Source organism: Aegilops tauschii, chromosome 5, assembly GCF_002575655.3.
Source record: "Aegilops tauschii subsp. strangulata cultivar AL8/78 chromosome 5, Aet v6.0, whole genome shotgun sequence".
Taxonomy (NCBI): Eukaryota; Viridiplantae; Streptophyta; class Magnoliopsida; order Poales; family Poaceae; genus Aegilops; species Aegilops tauschii.
In genome coordinates this window covers 391,006,096-391,014,703 of record NC_053039.3, presented here as the reverse complement: position 1 = coordinate 391,014,703, position 8,608 = coordinate 391,006,096, and the positions used below count along the sequence as shown (strand labels likewise).

Sequence of the window (8,608 nt, the reverse complement as noted above, 5' to 3'; positions counted from 1 at the left end):
TCTATGGATGTGAATATTTTTGCAGTTCACATATCCATTCTTTTTAAATTCAATCCTTCCTTTGTACACTCAAAGACAGCCCCATAATCCTCCTTTTCATAACCTCATCCTTCCTTTTTAATAGCCCCAGACACAACCCACAATTCTGTTTAACGGTCGAGATTCATCCTTTCTTTATACATGCAATTCTCACTACTCTTTGTAAGACAGCTTGCTGATATTATAGGAAACTTGCAGGTCTATATAAACTGGTAGGAATCCATTAAAAGGAGCAAGGTGGTATTATTGAACATCAAATTGCGGTGGCTGAGTTGATTGCTGTAACGGTTGGCTCACATCCAACCCAAAGGCCCATCCGTGGGCCATCAGAAAAGGGCAGCAGTGCAGCGATTTAAAGGCCTAGCGAATTTTGAACGAGATAGACAGACGGATGGAAATTTTGATCTAGACTGGCGGACAAAAAGTTTGACGTGCAAAAAAACGAAGGTGTTGCTCAAATGAAAAAAAGAAAAAAACAGAAGAGAGAGAGACAGAGAGAGAGAGAGAGAGAGAGAGAGAGAGAGAGAGAGAGAGCAGTAGTGCACAACCCATCCGGCCTGCCAAGGCCCAGCCGCACCCACCCTAATCCCCTAACCTAGCCCGATCCCCTCCACTCTCTCTTGATCCCCACTCCCTCGTCTCCTCAACCTCATGCCGCCAGGGGAGAGGCCCGCTGGATCTCCATCTCCCTGACTCCCTCCTCCCATGAAGCCCGCATTTGCCGCGCCGTCGGACCTTGCTGGCTGGAACCCCCTGCCTCTCCTTGCCCGCGCCTCGTGTGTCGTGATGTGAGCTGCGCGTCTCATGGCGGCAACCACCATGGCCGACTGTTGGGTAGCCCAGGCTGTCCTTGCCGCCCCTGCTCCCTTCCCCTTTCTCTTTTCTTCACTGAAGCTCTCTCTCTCTCTCTCTCCCGATTCGCTCTCACTCTCTCTTCACCTCTGTATCAGGAACGGCATGGCGCACCGCTAGGAGCAGTGCCCCGCATGCCCTGTTGACCCCTCGTCTGCACCCTTGTGGATCCGCTCCGTGCTGCCTGGACCCAGCCGCCCTCGCCTCAAATTCCCGCGCCGCCGGCCATGACCAGCGCCTCCACTGCACCGGGCGTGCTCATCTCCGTCGAGCAAGACGCACCCACGTTGACCCCAGGGGCGCCCGTGTGGGCCCCATCTCCAGTGATCACCTCCAAGGCCTAGCCTTGCTTCGCCAGGACCTGCCGCGCCAAGCCCAGCTGGCCGCAACCGTAGCCCAACCGGCTTCTGGCAATGTCGGCCTAATCGTCCAATCGTTTTTTCACTTATTATTGGATTGCGGGCTTATTCCCATAATAGTGAAGGACTTTTTTTTTATAAAAATTACATGACGGCGAACCCGACAAACTCAATCCGTGCTTTATTATTAGGGAAAGATATATGTGACAAATTTTATGTACCGCCGTGGTAGTTACCACCACTTAAGTTTTGTATGTTGTATGTGGTATTTATTAAATTAAGGAGTATGTATGTGTAGTATGTAGTATATAACAATGTTTAGGTAGTATATATACTACTTTTTATAGGATTTATTTATCATATTTTGAGTATGCTCTTTTTTACCTATAAATATGTATGTATTTCACAAATATAATAAAAACCATGGGCCAACTTGCAATTTTTTCAGGTAACTTATGTGATTGCACTTTGATATACACAGTGATGTATTGTGTGTGCCAGCATATAGATCCAGCGATGTCTGATGTCGCTTGAAGCTACGTCGGTATTTTCTCAAAGAGGAAGGGATGATGCAGCACAGCGGCGGTAGGTATTTCCCTCAGATATGGAACCAAGGTTATCGAACCAGTAGGAGAACCAAGCAACACAACGTAAACATGCCCTGCACACAAATAACAACACCTCGCAACCCGACGTGTTAAAGGGGTTGTCAATCCCTTTCGGGGTACGGCGCCTCAAGATAGGCAAAGGAAATGAGGTAAATTTGTAGAAGATTGATAGATCGAACGCCAAATAAAATAAATAATAATAAATTGCAGCAAGGTATTTTTGTATTTTTGGTTTAATAGATGTGAAAATAAATGCAAGGAAAAAGGAGATCGCAAGGCAAATATATGAGAAAGAAGACCCGGGGGCCATAGGTTTCACTAGTGGCTTCTCTCGAGAAAGATAGCAAACGATGGGTAAACAAATTACTGTTGGTCAACTGATGGAACTTCAAATAATTATGACGATGTCCAGGCAATGATCATTACATAGGCATCACGTCCAAGATTAGTAGACCGACTCCTGCCTGCATCTACTACTACTACTCCACACATCGACCGCTATCTAGCATGCATCTAGTGTATTAAGTTCATGAGAAAACGGAGTAATGCATTAAAAACGATGACATGATGTAGACGAGATCCATTTATCTATTGTGGCAGATATAGATCTCATCCTTTTATCCTTAGTAGCAATGATACATACGTGCCGGTTCCCTTTCTGTCACTGGGATCAAGCACCGTAAGATCGAACCCACTACCGGGCACCTCTTCCCATTGCAAGATAAATAGATCAAGTTGGCCAAACAAAACCCAAATATCTGAGAAGAAATACGAGGCTATAAGCAATCATGCATATAAGAGATCAAAGAAACTCAAATAACTTTCATGGATATAAAAAGATATAACTGATCATAAACTCGAAGTTCATCGGATCCCAACAAACACACCGCAAAAAGAGTTACATCATATGGATCTCCAAGAGACCATGGTATTAATAATCCAGCGAGAGAGAGAAAGCCATCTAGCTACTAACCACGGACCCGAAGGTCTACAAAGAACTACTCACGCATCATTGGAGAGGCACCAATGGAAGTGGTGAACCCCTCCGTGATGGTGTCTAAATTGGATCTGGTGGTTCTGGACTCTACGGCGGCTGGATGAATATTCCGTCGACTCCCCTAGGATTTCTGGAATATTAGGGTATTTATAGAGAAAAGAGGCAGTCTGGGGGGTACCCGAGGTGGGCACAACCCACCAGGGCGCGCCCTGGTGGGTGGTCCCCTCCTCGGGACTCCCCCCAGGTGCAACCAAGGCACATCTTCTTCCTTTTGGTCCATAAAAAATCATCGTAAAGTGGCGTGGCGTTTGGACTCCGCCTGATATTGATTTCCTACGATGTAAATACATGCAAAAAACAACAACTTGCACTTGGCACTATGTCAATAGGTTAGTACCAAAAATGATATAAAATGACTATAAAATGATTATAAAACATCCAAGATTGATAATAAAACGACATGGAATAATAAAAAATTATAGGTACGTTGGAGACGTATCAGCATCCCCAAGCTTAACTCCTGCTCATCCTCGGGTAGGTAAGTGATAAAAACAGAATTTTTGATGTGGAGTGTTGTTTATCATGTCATATCATATTCTTTTATTTATAGCATGGACATTTGTACTTTTATGTGATTCAAAGCAATAGTCTAGTTTTGACATAATAATTTAGATACTTAAGCATATCAACAAGCAACCATGTCTTTCAAAATATCAATGCTAAAACAAGTTATCCCTAGCCCATCATGCTCAAACATTGATCTATTCATGAAACACACTCGAATATTACCTACACCCAATACTTAAGTACGATCATATTGCCTCCTAGTTGGTGCCTTTATAAGAGAGGATGGAGACTCAATTTCAAAAATAAAAATTGCATAAAGTAAAAGAAAGGCCCTTCGCAGAGGGAAGTAGGGATTTGTAGAGGTGCCAGAGCTCAAAGCGAAAAAGTAGAGATAAAAACATTTTGGGAGGTGTATCCATCCCACCAACAAAAACGACTCAGAGCATCCCAACAATTCCCATGCTAGATATATCATAGGCGGTTCTCAAATAGAAAATAAAGTTAATTCCTTTTTCCACCATACTTTCACTTTCCATGGCTAGCCGTATCCACGGGTGCCCTCCATACCAACACTTTCCAAGGATTTATTATTTGACAACATAAAGTAAATTCATTTTTGCATTTGGGGACTGGGCATCCCTAAAACCTTTGCCTTACTCTCGTGCAATGACAAGTGAATAAATACTCATCGTGAGAATAGCACATCCAGCATGGAAAATATTAGCCACCTGTTACCGTTCCGCGAGCGAAACAAACACACAAAAGAGAAGTTTATTTTGAAAATTAAAGATGGCACATGCAAATTTGCTTATAACGGCAAAAGAATACCGCATATAGGTAGATATAGTGGACTCATGTGGCAAAACTGGTTTAAAGGATTTTGGATGCACAAGTAGAGGTCATACTTGGTGCAAAATGAAGGCTAGCAAAAAGATTGAGAAGCGACCAACCAAGAAACGAATAATCTCACAAGCAAGCATTAAGCATAATTAACACCGAATAATGCACCACAAGTAGGATATAATTTTCATTGCATGATTATTGACTTTCATGCATGCATAGGGAATCACAAACCTTAACACCAATATTCTTACTAGAGCACAATTACTCATCAACATAACTCACATACCACATCATCATATCTCAAAACTACTACTAAGAATCAAGTTTATTTTGTCCAATGATCTTCATGACATATATATATTTTTTCTTTCGTTATCCTTCTTGGATATCTGTCACTTTGGGACTAATTTTCATGTGTTGCTTTTCTTAAGCTCAAACAAATATAAGTGAAGATCATGAGCATAACATATTTTCTTTCTCTCAAAATAATTTAAGTGAAGCAAGAGAGAATTTCTTTAAAATTTTACTAACTCTCAAATAAATCTAAGTGAAGCAAGAGAGCATTTCTTAAAAACTACTAAGCACACCGTGCTCAAAAAGATATAAGTGAAGCACTAGAGCAAGTCCATTGCTCATAAAAATTTAAGTGAAGCATACAGAGCAATTCTAACAAGTCATGACATAATTTTAGCTCTCTCAAATAGGTGTGTCCAGCAAGAATTGATGACTTAAAACACAAAATAAAACAAGCAAGGACACATATCATACAAGACGCTCCAGGAAAAACACATATCATGTGACAAATAAAAATATAGCCTCAAGTAAAATACCGATGGTCGTTAGAAGAAAGAGGGGATGCCACTCGGGGGCATCCCCAAGCTTAGTTGGTTGCTCATTATTTTATAATAGCTTGGGATGCCGGGGCATTCCCAAGCTTAGGCTCTTCTATCCTTCTTTCATCCATCGTAAGATAACCCAAAACTTGAAAACTTCAATCACACAAAACTCCACAAAACCCTTGTGAGATCCGTTAGTAAAATAAGGCAAACCACTACTATAAGTGCTGTGTCAAACCAATTCTTATTTTGTTTTTATATTATATCTACTGTATTCCAACTTTTCTATGACAAAAACTCATCAAATAAAACTATAGAGCCATCAAAATAAGCACACAACACAAAGAAAACAGAATCTGTCAAAACAGAACAGTCTCTAGTAATCTGGAACTTTCGAATACTTTTGGAACTCCAAAAATTCTAACAAATTAGGAAGACAAGCTTAATTTGTATATTAATCTTCTACAAAACGAATCAGGGCAAAATCTCTTTTCTGTGATTTATGAGAATTATTTTCGTGAGCGCAAAGTTTCTGTCTTTTTCAGCAAGATCAAACAACTATCACCCCAGAAGATCCTAAAGGCTTTACTTGGCACAAACACTAACTAAAACACAAAAAACACAATAATACCAGTAGAATAAATGTGTTAACACACAAGAACAGAAACAAAAAATCAAAAATAAAACTTATTCATTGGGTTGCCTCCCAACAAGCGCTATAGTTTTACGCCCTTAGCTAGGCATAAAGCAAGGATCTAAGTTTTGTCATCTTTGGTGCTAGATCCATAATATGCCCTCATGATTGATTCATATGGTGGCTTAATTCTTGTTATAGGAAAGTGTTCCATACCCTTCCTCAAAGGAAATTGGAACTTAATATTGCCTTCTTTCATATCAATCACTGCACCTATAGTGCGTAAAAACGGTCTACCAAGAATAATTGGACAAGACGGATTGCAATCAATATCAAGAACAATAAAATCTATGGGCACATAGTTTCTATTTGCAAGAATAAGAACATCATTAATTCTTCCCATAGGCTTTTTAATAGTAGAATCCGCTAAGTGCAAATTTAAAGAGCATTCTTCAATATCGGTAAGATCAAGCACATCACATAAAGATTTTGGAATTGTAGAAACACTAGAACCCAAGTCACACAAAGAAAAACACTCATAATTTTTAATCTTCACTTTGATAGTAGGTTCCCACTCATCATGCAATTTTCTAGGAATTGAAACTTCTAATTCCAATTTTTCTTCAAAAGCTTTCATCATGGCATCAACAATATGTTTAGTAAAAGCTTTATTTTGTTCATAAGCATGGGGTGAATTTATCATGGATTGCAACAAACAAATACAATCAATCAAAGAGAAACTATCATAATTAAAGTCTTTGTAATCCAAAAGAGTGGGCACATCACCAGCTAAAGTTTTGACCTCTTAAAACCCACTTTTATCAATTTTCTCAACAAGATTTTCACCCTACGAAATATTGGGACGCCTTCTACCTAAAGTTGACTCTTCTCCAGTCCCTTTTTCATCAATATTAATTTTACTAAACAAGGAATCAATAGAAGAAACACCAATTATGTTAAGATCTTCATCACTTTTGCCAAAGAAATCACTAGAAAACACTTTTTCTAAAAATTCTCTTTTAGCTCTAAGCATAGTGGTTCTTTTCTTACTTTCATCCATAGAAACATAAAGAGCTTTAATTGATTCATCTACTTTAGGCACAAAAAATTTCATCTTGAGATTTTCCACATCATGAGCAATTCTATCAACACTTCTAGACAAATCATCAATCTTATTCAACTTTTCTTCTATGGAAGTGTTGAGAACCTTTTGTGTGTTGATAAATTCTTTAATATTGCTCTCAAGATCAGAGGTATTCCTATTATTATTGTAAGATTGATTTTCATATGAATTACAATAATTATTAGAGGAATTACTAGGAAAAGGCCTAGGATTAAAATTACCTCTATAAGCATTGTTGTTGAAATTATTGCGAGAAATAAAATTCACATCTATGGCATCACTATTTTGCTCAATCAAAGTAGACAAAGGCATATCATTAAAATCAATAGGAGCAATTTTACTAGCAACCAATTTCATAAGAGCATCAACTTTTTCACTCAAAGAAGAAATTTCTTCAACCGAATTAACTTTTTTACTAGTAGGAGCCCTTTCGGTATGCCATTGTGAATAATTTGCCATAATATTATCAAGCAATTTGGTGGCTTCACCCAATGTAATTTCCATAAAAGTACCACCCGCGGCGGAATCTAAAAGATTATGAGAAAAAATTCAACCCCGCATAAATTTTTTGTATGATCGTCCAAAGATTTAACCCATGAGTTGGGCAATTCCTTAGCATCATTTTCATGCTTTCCCAAGATTGTGCAACATGATCATGTTCAAGCTTCTTGAAATTCATGATATGGGTTCTAAGGGAAATAATTTTTGCGGGAGGAAAATACTTAGTGATAAAAGCATCTTTGCACTTATTCCAGGAATAGATACTATTGCAAGGCAAAGAAGAGAACCAAATTTTTGCAGAATCACGCAAAGAAAACGGAAATAATTTCATCTTGACCACATCATTGTCCACATCTTTTTTCTTTTCCATATCGCATAATTCCACGAAGGTATTAAGATGGGATGCGGCATCCTCATTAGGAGTACCAGAAAATTGGTCTTTCATAACAAGATTCAACAAAGCAGTATTAATATCACAAGTGTCCGCACTAGTGGTGGGAGGAGCAAGCGGAGTGCCAATAAAATCATTGTTGTTGGTATTTGAGAAGTCACATAGTTTGGTGTTCTCCTGAGTCATGATGACCACACAACAAGATTGCACTCAAAAACAAATCCGGCAAGAAAACGGCGAACGGAAAAAGAGAGGCGAATAAAACGGCAAATTTTTGTGAAGTGGGGGAGAGGAAAACGAGAGGCAAATGGCGAATAATGTAAATTGCAAGGAGATGAGATTTGTGATTAGGAACCTGGTTATGTTGAAGATCCTCCCCGGCAACGGCGCCAGAAATTGGCACGCGGTCGGGAGTCTATCTTGACTTGATGTTCCCCGGCAACGGCGCCAGAAATTCCCTTTGATGTCGCTTGAAGCTACGTCGGTATTTCCCCAAAGAGGAAGGGATGATGCAGCACAACAGCGGTAGGTATTTCCCTCAGATATGAAACCAAGGTTATCGAACCAGTAGGAGAACCAAGCAACACAACGTGAACAACCCCTGCACACAAATAACAACACCTCGCAACCCGACGTGTTAAAGGGGTTGTCAATCCCTTTCGGGGTACGGTGCCTCAAGATAGGCAAAGGACATGAGGTAAATTTGTAGAAGATTGATAGATCGAACGCCAAATAAAATAAATAAGAATAAATTGCAGCAAGGTATTTTTGTATTTTTGGTTTAATAGTTGTGAAAATAAACGCAAGGAAAAAGGAGATCGCAAGGCAAATATATGAGAAAGAAGACCCGGGGGCCAT

General features: G+C 39.6%; 1 long non-coding RNA gene across 1 annotated transcript; it reads left to right on the top strand.

Annotated features, from left to right (window-relative positions):
• The first annotated feature begins 661 nt into the window (after positions 1-661).
• LOC120965193 (uncharacterized) lies at positions 662-1,690 on the top strand. Its single transcript, XR_005757578.3, has 2 exons — positions 662-873; positions 990-1,690. It is a non-coding gene; the product is annotated as an uncharacterized lncRNA (long non-coding RNA).
• The last annotated feature ends 6,918 nt before the right edge of the window (positions 1,691-8,608 follow it).